Genomic DNA, 12,085 nt, shown 5'->3' on the forward strand with positions numbered 1-12,085 from the left:
AGTTTCTTTGAAAACTGCTTCCTTCTGCAGAATCAGATTGCTTTGCAATAAAGCTGTCTCCCTAAGTGATGAAAAAGAATAAAAAAGGTTTGCTCAACATATAGTGTTATCCTTTAAAATGAGCCATGTTCAGAAGGTGTTACAACAGGCCTGAACATGGCAAATTTCTGAAAGAATAAAGCAGATGAAATCCAGACTGCTTGGTGAAGGAAAATCAGACTTGAACAGGGTGTTGTAACAGTGATGTAATGGGAAATTGTAAAAGACAAGTGGCTGTTGAAATTACTGGGGGAAGGGTGGATAGTCTATTATAGCTCTATATGTTCTTGAGCTGACTTCTCGTTATCATGTATATGTTTGTGTCTTGTGTCTTAAGGTTATTTATCATATTTTAGGTAAGCACTTCTATTGTTTGATTCCTATAGTTTCATTCTCTTTCTGAGACAGCGTTTTCATATCTGCTCTTTGTATTTCTGACATGCCCTGTCTTTTCTCACCATTTGGGCACCCTGGTACTAATGGGCCATAACCAAAGTAATCAATAGATGTTGTTATCAGTACTGGAAGTTTTATAAGGAGTTTGTGTGAGTATGTTTGATTATTACAGAAAAATCAGTCAAGGGAGAAGTGCTAAACCAAAAGTGTTGCCCACTGTGAGAAATACTCAGCTAATGGCCAGAGTGGCAGTGCTCTGTGGTAGAAGCACCAAGCCTCAAGATGGGTGCAGAACTGAGGGCAGCTTGTGGAGCCGTGGCACTGAGGCAACACTGGCGTGGTCTCTGGAAAGGAGGAGGAGGAGGCAGTCACAGAAGAAAGAACGAGGCTCTGAGAGTTGCAGAGGGTGGATGAAGGTTCCAGGAGGAGGCAAGATGACAAGAAGTGAAGGCTTCCTGGCCATGCAAGAGTGGAGGCAGGAGCTGTTTTGTGGTGAGCGTGCACGTGGATGTGGGTGCAGGCCTCTGGTGTGTGTGCAGGTGCATGCTTTGGTCACATCTACATATCTAAAGACTCCTCTCATCCACTTGGTGAATGAGATGTGCTTACTGCTCATCAGTCATGCAAAGGTTTTGAGCTTGCTCTCTGCTCTTCCCTCATACATCACCAGTGCAAGACTGTTGTTCTTACCTGGTCTGTCTTGACTATCTCTCCTGTCCCTGGAGAGCAGCTATGCTGTATCTTTACAGGTTTTCATCAAATTCCAGTCTTACTCTTCTCTTTCAGTATCTCACCAAGACCATGTTCTGTGGAGAAAAAGTAATGATTTGGGTCAACATAAAAAAGAAACCTGGAAGAAGCAAAGCCAGGCTGGTTATTGATTGCACGAACTGATGTGATGCTCTGCTTTTCCTGCCTACCAGCCATTGCTTCTCTGTCATCATGCTTTGGCAGCTTGTAAGACAAAGTAGTAGCAAAACTTTTTTTGCAGGAGGCATGATGTATTTTTCTCTCTGCAGTGCTACCCATATTGTAGAGCTTCCTGCTAAAATAATGCTAACGATAGTAACACGGGAAAACACAGAGGCAGGGGAAGTCTTGCAGCATTAGTGATGCTTAAACTGCAGAAAAACTGATGCCAGCAGGCAGCAAAAAGAACAGACTGGAGGAAGGAGAAAAAAAGGATTTTCTTTTAGTCATTTGTTATTCAACCAATTTGAGTTTACAAGCTATAGGCCAAATTCTGTCTTGTGATTCTTGCTTAAATGCAAGAGGAGTGTATTTTTACTAGAGATTATGATTTATTCATGTTAAGGAAATATTCTGTTTGTACGAAGTTCAGACTACAAAGTGGAAGTTAGTAGATGACATTCAGACTGGAGATTTCCCTTGAAACAATGTGAGAAAGTATTTATTTTGTGAAGTCCGTTTCCCTTCGCAGATAGTTTCCTACCATTAAATATCCAACAGTCAGGAGAAAAAAGCCCAATACTGTGACAGGCTGGGTATGTAAATGCAATATTCATACATAGCTTTACGGAGGGTTTCTTTTCCACAGTGTATGAACCAAACATCTCAATTAAATCGAGAAGGGGAAGACCTGGTTTTCATTAGCTGTGAAGACTTTCAGAATTACATTAGTTGCAGTTGATTAGATCTTGTAATTGTATTTGCTGTGTGTCATGATGAGGGAGTGAGGGGTTTGGGTGTGTTGGAGGGGGGGTACCCAGCTTGTAGATCGCTCCTGCAGGACTCATGATTAGTTTCTGCTGCCTTGGTCTATTAGGATCAAGCCCAGAGACATGTATTTCCCTCCCCACAGCAGGAGAGAAGATAGATAAAATGCACCACATGTCAGGACGTTGGTATGCAGTGGCAGGAAACAGTTGGGTTTATTTTGCCTCCCTACCCCATGTTGCTACAGGTGCCAAGCAGGGCATTGCCTGCACCTCAGTGGGGAGGTGAAGCTGCAGGATATGCTGGACTGTCAAAAGCAAGTGGTGTTTTCATTTACCACAGCTCTACTTCCAATTGAAAGGACAGAATTACACCATTATGCTAGTCCGGAGAGAAATTGCAATGAAATTGTGCAACAACATGAGGCTGTGTCAGTGCTGCTCCCCCTGTCCAAAGGCTTAGTTAGCCACATTGTCTGTTCTGATGTGTCAGCCAAGGAGGTCAACTCCAAGGAATGCATCTGAGGACCTTTCCCAGTGGGTCATCACACATAAACCTCTCCTGCTTTTGACCATGATTTATAGATATCTCCTCTTTTGTTTCTGGGTGTCTGAAAGTTCACTAGTCTGTAAGAGACTAGGTAAGACCTTCACAGCTACCTTTGAAGGTACACCTCACTCTACAGGCAGAGAATTTAGTCTTCACTGACCATGTAAGAGCATACAGGCAGCCAGTTTAGATTATTTTTAGATGACTGAAAGTATCCTCAAGGAACACATGCCTATGTTTTCAGCTCGAAGGAGAAAAGGTAGATCATGTAGATGCAGCACTGAGTGGGGACACCAGGTATCTGGAATAAGTTCAAAGAGCTCTTCAAAAACCCCCAAATTCTTCTTTATCTTGGACATTTTTTCATGAAAAGGAAGTGTTCTACACAGGAATTTTGTCATATACTGCCTTGGTCTTATCTCAGTAACAAGTAAACTCTTCAAGACAGGAACCATCTCCAGAAATGAAGAAGGCTCTGCATGTATGCACTAACATTCCTAATGATATACAAATGCTAAAAAGTTAAAAATCACTTTATTGAATCAATTAAAGTGAAATGAGAAATTTGGACTTGAAATAGCTCTTCACCATTACAAAGCACGTTGTAAGGTGAACACTGTTTTCTTAAAATTGGTCTGTCACTAAGTTAAATGACTGCTGACTCTCTTGCTGTGAGATATTGCACAGCTCAATTCTAACTTATTCCTTTTGCTTTAAGATTATTTAATCTTAAATATAACAGGCCCTTCTAACATAATTTGTGCTCTACCTCCAAGGACCATCAGTGAGTTTCCCTGGAACACTCCTATCTCTCAAACATTTGTATCTATTGATTATATCCTAGCATTGGCACTCAGTAATCTAGGCGGCTTAGATTTAAAACTCTTGGTTATATTTTTCAAAATTGGGATGATTTTGGTGTGCTTCAGTTTGGGGGGGATCTCACTCAAGGCACATTAAAAGGCTGTAGTGTCCTGACAGTTGGATACAAGACATTTTTTAAATTTCTCATTTTAGGTAGAGTTAATCTCACTATAAATAGTAACATTCGAGCAGTCTAAAAGTTCAGTATCAGTAGAATTCATTTAGCCTTCTCCTGTGATGAGAACAGAAGTGAGATCTCTCAGGTGGGACCCTGTAGATAGCATCTGGGTGAACAGAAGCCTGTTTTTAGAGATGTAGATGTACAGAAGAGGAATCCCATTTTAAGTAGGAGTCTCTTTTTTCTTTTAAAAAAAAGCAACATTTCACTGGGGACAATCAGAGCATTTTGTTTTGCTGCTGCATATTTTGCAATCTTTTGCAATTTTACAAGTCGGAGTCCTTTGGAAATTGGAAGTAGCCTCTGGAAAAGTACTGCCCATTTGTTGTGTTTCACGGGCCTGATTCAAACACCAATTTGAGAACAAGTATGATTGCCATGGATTTTAGAGGTCTTTTATGTCAGATGACTGAGGCAAATCTCTATGTGTGCCCACTTCCCAGGCTAGGGGGAACTTACCTGTTTCCATTATTACTACCTGATTTTGCAAAAGGGTTGCTTGAAATGTGGTTGCACTGCAAAGACTGAAAGGGACTTGGCACGGTAGAATTACATAAACAGCAAGTACAGTTACAAACAGGCCATGTTTAATATGAAAGAGCATCTAGTTCCAGGAAAAGCAAAGCTATCAGGAGTAGTTGTGTCAGAGCTGGAAAACACTTCACAAAGACAGCTTTCATTTCTATATGCTCTAAAGTATGCAGAAATTGTGGTCTAATTACCCCACTGCAGCCAGAAAGCAATATGGGAGATTGTGGGGGTGTGGGAAAGAACATAATAATGCTACAATTAAGCTGTAATCTTTGGCATGGTCACTCAGCAGATAAAGCTTTTCTGCTGTCGCATTTGAAACGGTCATTATTTGGCTGCTAAAGCCTGGGGAAAATATGTGGTGGTGTTCCTAGGGGCTGTTGCACAGAGGCTTCATTATCGTTTTCTTCCTCAGCAGCTGGCCACGCTGAGCTGATGCTCTGCATTTGAGAGCTGTGGCCTCAGCACTCTGCTTCTCCCTGCTTGTGCTTCTGGAGGTTTGTACTGCTGGTACTGGAATGGCAGTAACGTTACTAGCCACTGTGGAATGAATTTGTGAGCTTTAAGTTATTAGTTTAAAAACCTGTTCGCTCAAGGCCTGATTTATAGTGGAAGCTACTTCTGTCAGAGATTTTTGAGCATATGGTTTGTATGCAGAAAGACCTTGTGAATGTGGGAAATAATTGTGCTAGCTACGTGACAAGTGAGGTGCATAATTATGCATGTGTATTAACCCCAGGATGCATACTATATCTCACGGAGACATAATCACATTCACATGCAATTATGCTCACCCTCCTTTGAAAATCTAGTTTTACAGCCTGCTAGAAAACCTTGCTAGTGACATCTCTTACCTTCTGAAATTCTCCACCATTTTAATAGAAACTTTTCCATTGCCTTGACGTGAGCTCTTGAATTCACACGCTTAATAGTTCGTACAACTTTCCTGATTCTTTCCACTTTCCCGGATTTCTTTCTGTGGAGGAGAGGTTGCCTGTACTGCAGGCTCCTGTGGACTTGCTGAAATTCTACTGGGAACAGAAAGGAAAGAGTAGAAGGAGAGGTCAGGTCAACTTTGAATATGTTAACCTTGAGGTGACGTGGTCTGACAAGGCATGAATGAGTTGCTTGCGGTATGAATGCAGACTGTGACGTAGATCAGCATTTGCTACTGCAAAAAGCCTTTTTTAGTTTTTCTGCAATGCCACGGATAGATGGTTTCAGACAGACTTTGTTTCCCTTTAGGAGATGTTAAAGCTTAGAAGGGGTTAAAAGTGACCGGTGGCTTGGGACTCTTCAGTTTTGTCTTAGATCTATTTTTGCATTATAGAGCGCACGCATCCTTTGATAAGCCAGCTATGATTTCCGTAAAAGTAGATACACTGGGGAATTAGATCAGAACCTCATTATTCTGCTGCTGCACAAAGCAGAAACATGAACTATTTTGAAAGCTTATGGCGTGCACGGTCTCTGCAAGGCTTGTCTGACAGCCTGCAAGAGCAGCTCAGTCCATGTCAGTAATTCCTTCCAGCATCAGGCTTTCAGGACCAGGCCTTAATTATGTGCACATTTGGTCTTCACTGCTTGGAATAAGACATGTCTATCTTGAACTGTTCTCATTAAGTGGATGCTGTCAAGCCAAGCAGCTCAAGACATAACTGCACCAGAACAGTTTTAACCTGTTGTAAGAAAGGATCTGTCCTGATTTAGTGCATAGGAACCTCCAAAGTGAAACGCAGTAGGTACTGCATGAGAAAGGTGATCTTGGTTTTAAGGTTCGTGTAGTTCAGTATTGGATCTACATTTAAACAGCTAAAAGCCAAAAGAAGGCATCACAGATGCAGAAACAGTAAATCGACTGATTACAAATTGGTCTTACAACTCTTTTACAGTGCATTTGAAGAAACTTCACAATCTTGATGCTAGGGCACTGTGGTGTTAGGAGAGGTTTTGCCAGGCAGGACCTCAATCCACACAGTAATCCTGTTGCCTGCTGGGCCCAGAAGCATTTAATTGCAATTGCTTTTGTTCACTTAACACCAACATAAAACAAGGATAACTGTTTGTATATTCAGGTTGTTTCACAGTGTCATCTGTGTGAATTATCTGATATTTCTCTTTTTGATAAAATTTCAACATCTTTGTACTTACTTTATTAGGTTCTCATGCATGCTTATTGTTATTTTGATATCATTGTGTAGTCTTTGTCACCTATAACAGAGGTGGTTGCCCCAGGCAGCAAACAGAACTGGGAACTGGGAGAGAGAGAGAGAAACCAAAGTGTGTAGAAAGCTGGACATGTCCTGTGGTAAAGAAATACTGAGAGAAGAGAAGGAGTTCTAGCACAGGAGGATCAAGGTCCCAAGGTCCCATTGTTATCAGATGCTCAATCTGAGACAGGAAGGATCTGGTTTTACCAAGTTAGAACAGCCTGAAGCATAATTTTGGCTGCAGTCAAAAGGTTCTTTCTCAAAACTAATCCCAGGCACCACTGAGGAGTTAATTATGGTCAGAGACCAGTCCTGGAAGATAATTTGGATACAACCACCATTCTATGGAGAATAAGAAAGTTTAGAGTGTGGGCTTGGGCTGTACAAGACAATTATCTTTAACATGTTTCATTTACTGCTATGGATCCAACCTTAATGTTCAAAGCACAACTCCCACCAGCTTCTGCAGACGGGCTCCAAACAAGGACTTGCAGTAGGAGATACCTATAAAAAGTTTGGCCCAAGTATTTTGCTCACACAAGAACAAATGCAACCCTGATGATGCCACAAAATTTGGGTGTAACACCGTATTAGGTTATGCTGTTAGGAATCCACCAGCTGTGGCAAGTTACAGAACGGAGGCACACAGGAGCTGCCTCCAGCTGCTCTGCTGTTAAGGCTTGCTTAGGCCTCATAGTGGAAAGGTCAGAAAACACATTCAATTTAAAATCAAGAGGTTTAAATAAGGTTTTTTTGGGTAAAGGAAGGGTGCTTTAAGTTCATTTTAACCCAGTTCAGCATACTGCTACACTTAAGGTCATGCCAAGAGCACAAATGGGATTTCCCTGCCAGTGGCATGGTATTTCCATGCATGCAGAGAACAACCCTGACATGAAAATAGTGCTGGATTGAGTAAAGTGCATCTGCCATGTCCTCCCCCTTCTCTAAATCAAGTCTGTAGTTTGGTGTGAACTCTTGTTGGTACAGGAGTTGTGGATTGCCTGTCTTTGGGCTTTTTCTTTAGGGTGGCCTGAGGGTGTCACATACAAGAGAGGTGCTCGGTCTTTGCACACTTGGAGATAACACTGTGCCTGCTGGTGCCTGAGATGGGTCTAAAGTTGCCGAGGGAGCTTTTTGGAGAAGGTCTCCTGTAGGATACTGGCTTCATAGAGAAAGTCTGTTTTCAGGATTTAGAGGAACAGAAGATAAAAAGCTCTGTGTCCTCCACATGTGCAGGACAATTTCTTTTGCTGTCTCTTTGTTGTAGCTCAGGTTTCCAGTTCTGGTTGTATGGTTGAATGACAGCATTTGCAGCTGGATGTAGACAAGAGGACATTAGTTTCATACTTCTGAGTCCCTGTTTCAGTTTATAGGTCTACATATCTTGTACTTCCCTATTTTCTGGTTTAACGCAGCTCTCTGGGGGCTTGCTACTGGAGTAATAAAAATCTCATTTAAAAATTCTGACCTTCTTCCCCACTCTCCATGCTCCTTGCTAGGTCTGTGCTCTTGAGGTGGGGGGGGATCTTCTGACTTGGGTGACCTCACTAACCTGTTTTGCACTGGGCATAGGAGGGGTGGGAAGGAGAAGAAGAGCAGTAGGAGACTGAGCAGCTGAGAAAGGAGCCCTTGAACCAGGCGAGCATGTGAAGCTCCTGGGCAATGCCCCCGTTAGCCGAATACAGCCTGACAGCCCAGGACAAGGAGTCGCAGTCCCAAAGCCCTCCATGAATCTCTCCTGTCCTGTTGCGTTTGGCTTCTCGCATTTAAAGTCGCTCAGCTGTCAGAACAATTTTTCTCTTGCCTATGCTCCATCTATAATTCATTATGAAACCCAGAGAGGTGAAGCTGTTGGTTTTTCCCACTCTGCCTCCTCTGGAAGCCGTGGGCTGAGTGTGGTTTGCAGCAGGACATGAATGAAACTGCTCTAAAACCCATAAGCCAAGGGGAAGGTGGTGGGAAAGGGACACGCTGCCATCTCCTGCTGGGCCACCAGGCCACAGCGTCTGGCTCTCACAAGCACAGCCTGTATGTGCATCACCATGAGCTCAGGCAGGTCTTTGCTCAGAAAATCCAGGCCAGATCCTGGACCTGAAGTTCATTGGGTCTTTCAGGTCCCAGGCTTCAAAGGTGTTCAGGTCTCAGTCCAAGCTTTTGCAGCAGCTTCCCCACTAGTTAAAATTTACACTCCATGTGCTCCCCAAAGTAGCAGCCTATGTATCTGCTTCACTCCACATAGAGGTGGGACCAAATTTGTAGTTGTCCGTCATGCATTCCCCTCATCATCAACTCAGGCTGAACTGCCTCAGCTCTGCTTTATTCCTGCAACAGTTGCAAGCAAAAATAACACATTATTCATCATAAAAGTGTGGGTCATGCAATGAAATATCTGTTGTTCTGAAACCGCAAACATAATTGATCATTTAAGTGCAATTTTGAGGAAATGGCTACAGGTGTTATTTGTCATATGGGTTCAATAATTGCAAATATTTATGTCTAAAAAGCAGAAAGAATTTCCCACAAGAAGGAGAAATTTTATCCAGTATAGTGGAAGGATTAGTTTTCTGAAGTGATAGTGACTTTGAAACATGAACACAGACTGTTTTCAGTTTGCCATGGATGAAATAACCAGATTTCTTACTCAGATGTTCCAGGCCCATTTCTGTTACCCTTATTTAGAGTTCAGCATCTCCAGGAGCTTGTATAGAAATATCTGCAGAAAGGGTGTATGGAAATATCTGTGGAAGAAATCTTCATCTTACAAGATCATTACATAGGAAAATCATTAAAAAAAAAAAAAAACACAAACCAAAACCAGTTCCATTGACCGTTATTCTGTCTCAGCAATGTCTTTCTGCAAGTTTGAACTACTTGAGTCTGACAGCCTTGCGGTGGTGGAGGTAGGACCTTTTCCAACCCGACAGATAAAGGGCCCCTGTGAACTCCATCTGTAGCAACAGCTCTGTAACATCCAGCTCTGAAGCACCCTCCCAAGAGCCACAAATCCCAGCTCCTGAACGGAGAGATTCACCAGGGGGCAGCACAATATCACTTTTCATTGTAAAAGCAGGAGTTAATCATTTCAGCTGTCTGAGAGCTTTTGGAAATTAGCTGTTTGTTGTTCCATCTTTATCATTGCAAGTAAGTTTCTCTTTAAAGCTAGCCTCTGTAGCAAGCCAAGGTATTAGGCAGACATTAATATTTTACAGTCCAGGCATTCACCTAGCAGAACAAGGAGGAGTCCAGACCATTGTGTTTTCAATGTGTCTCTCTGGCAGGTGCCTACCCAGGCTTGGTTGGGGCAGCTGAAGGGTACTGGTCCCGATTCAATTACTTCAGAAACTCTTCTGTGTTAAGGGCACCAGCCTGAGTGAATACTATTTCAGCCTCATCTTTTGGGAGACATTAAACAGGAGTAAGCCCTCTGATGTCACTACATGAGAAGGGTTCACAGAGGGTGAATGCAGAGACTCATAGAATCATAGAATGGCCTGGATTGGAAATTATCTTAAAGATTGTCTAGTTCCAACCCCCTGCTGTGGACAGGGACACCTTCCACTAGACCAAGTTGCTCAAAGTCCCATCCAGCTGGGCTTTGAACACTTTCAGGGATGGGGCATTCACAACTTCTCTGGGCAAGCTCTTACAGTGGCTCAACTGCCCTCTCTGTAAAAAAATATTTCTTCCTAATACCCTCTTTCAGTTTGAAGCCATTGCCCCGTGCCCTGTCACTACATGCCCTTGTAAAAAGACTCTGTCTGGCTTTCCTGTAGGTCCCCTTTAGGTACTGGGGAAGGCCAGGGTTTTTTCTTTTATATTGACTTCTGGTTGTCCTGTATGCTGCACAGCTTCTAGGTCCTCTAGCACTTACACCAAACTCTTACCTTTCAAGGAGCTAAGAGGAGTCACTGGTCACATCTTGCCTGCTCAGCTTCCTTTATGGAGGGCTTCATTGTCATCAATCCTTTCCTAGTTATTACTCTATTCTACACAGATAACTGGTGTCTCCAGTGGTTGCCTCCCCTGGTTCAAGTGCCACTGTACTTTTCTGTCCTTTTCTGACCTCTTTCTCTCAACTTACAGTCAAAGCAATTCTTGCTCTTTTCCTGTAAATTAACTACATCTTCTGTCTTGGTCGTTCCCTTTGCTATTTTGGCTTCTGCCTGGTAGGATGCCTCATGTCTAGCATCAATCTCACACTTCACTCCTGACATCATACGTAGAACTCCCTTGACTGTCTCTCTCTGATCTCAGTCCTTTTGAAGTTCAGTCTGAACTCCATCTGCTCCTGCTCATCCCAACACTTACTAACTCTGTACTGAAGTCTTCAAAGATGCAGCTTTTCCATGGGGCTGCTCCCCATGTAACCTTAGCTTTCCTTAGCTCAAATGTTATCTTTATTTAAAGGCCAGGAGCCTTAGGAATATATATTTAGAATAGAAGAATAATTTTTCCCACCATATTAGCTTATGTTACACTGCTTAGTCTTCTGAGAGGAGTATAGTATTGTTCTTCAGAGTAGGTACAAAATTATCAACTTAGTAGAATTATTTAAATATCTTTCAAGGCAGCTCTGTGTCTGCTTTAAAAGGAAATAAATATGTGTTTCTGTTTTAAGAAAATAATTTTTAAATCCCTGTTCTTTTTCTTATATTTTTATTTGCCCAGTATTTTGGGGGGAAAAACAGTTTCTTTTTTCATTTGAATTTGTTTTTATCGCTTGGGAAGACTAAGGAAGAAAAGACAACAAAAATGTCTTTGAAAATTCACAAAAAATAAAAGTTGAAAAGAAAAATACTTTCTGTTCAAAGTCCTTAAAAAAGGTTTGGAGTTAAAGGCAGCCAGCACAGTGTGCTTTGTAATGTTTTTTGCCATCTTTTGTTTGTTGCTTCCCATTTCAAGGTATATCCATGCCATTATTATCTAAAAGAAAAAAAATTAAAAAGCTTTATCCATTGTGGATTAATTGGAAAGAGTTGCTGCTTCTTGGAAGGAGTCCAGAAGTCTGATCTTGCATGGTCAAAACCAATGAGCCCATTTTATGCAGGAACAGAAATGTCACTAGTAATAACTACCCAGTCACATAGCTTAGTTGTTAAGTATGTTCTCTGATTCACCAGATTTCCTTTGATCAGAATGGTCTTTTTCTGGAAATCAGTTTTTCTGGTGAGATTTTAATAAAGAAATGGCAATATGTTTTTTGATGCAGGTATACCTAACTGAATTTGCTGTTACAAACTATGCTTCTGCTGCAGAGAAAAAAAATAGGTACATATATATTTCATATATAAAAATATATCTGTGAAAGTATATGCATTAAAGGAAGTCTTAAAGTCTGGCTGAAAGCCTGTAAATGGACTTTGCATAACCTCTTCCTAAATTATGGAGAAACTGATAACTTCAGAAGTGCAGAATGAAAGACCTCTTTTTAATTCTACCATGTCAACAATGTATTACATTAAAAATATGTAAAGAATTCTAGAATATATTGTATACCAAAACTTATATCACCTAAATTGTGTTTACCTGGAATGTTTCTCCAGGGGCTGTTCTGCTGTAGCAAAAGCTGTGTTTATTCAAGTTGTTAAAAACCACCCTGTCTACTTTTCCCTGTTGTTTTCTTAGACTCAGGTGGGGAGAA

The 12,085-nt window shown here is 41.6% G+C and overlaps 1 protein-coding gene across 2 annotated transcripts in view; it reads left to right on the forward strand.

Annotated features, from left to right (window-relative positions):
• PAG1 (phosphoprotein membrane anchor with glycosphingolipid microdomains 1) overlaps positions 1 to 12,085 on the forward strand; it is a 58,800-nt gene that overhangs the window by 23,504 nt on the left and 23,211 nt on the right. Inside the window, exon 1 of one of the 2 annotated variants that reach the window (XM_008921174.4) lies at positions 11,652 to 11,712. The exons of the other annotated variant lie outside the window; for it this stretch is intronic. The gene's annotated coding sequence lies outside the window, so the exon portion shown is untranslated. Of the gene's footprint in view, positions 1 to 11,651; positions 11,713 to 12,085 lie in introns of those variants that run through there. 2 annotated transcript variants of the gene reach the window in all.

This window comes from Manacus vitellinus, unplaced genomic scaffold (assembly GCF_001715985.3).
Source record: "Manacus vitellinus isolate BGI_N305 unplaced genomic scaffold, ASM171598v3 scaffold_1_pilon, whole genome shotgun sequence".
NCBI classification, from domain to species: Eukaryota; Metazoa; Chordata; class Aves; order Passeriformes; family Pipridae; genus Manacus; species Manacus vitellinus.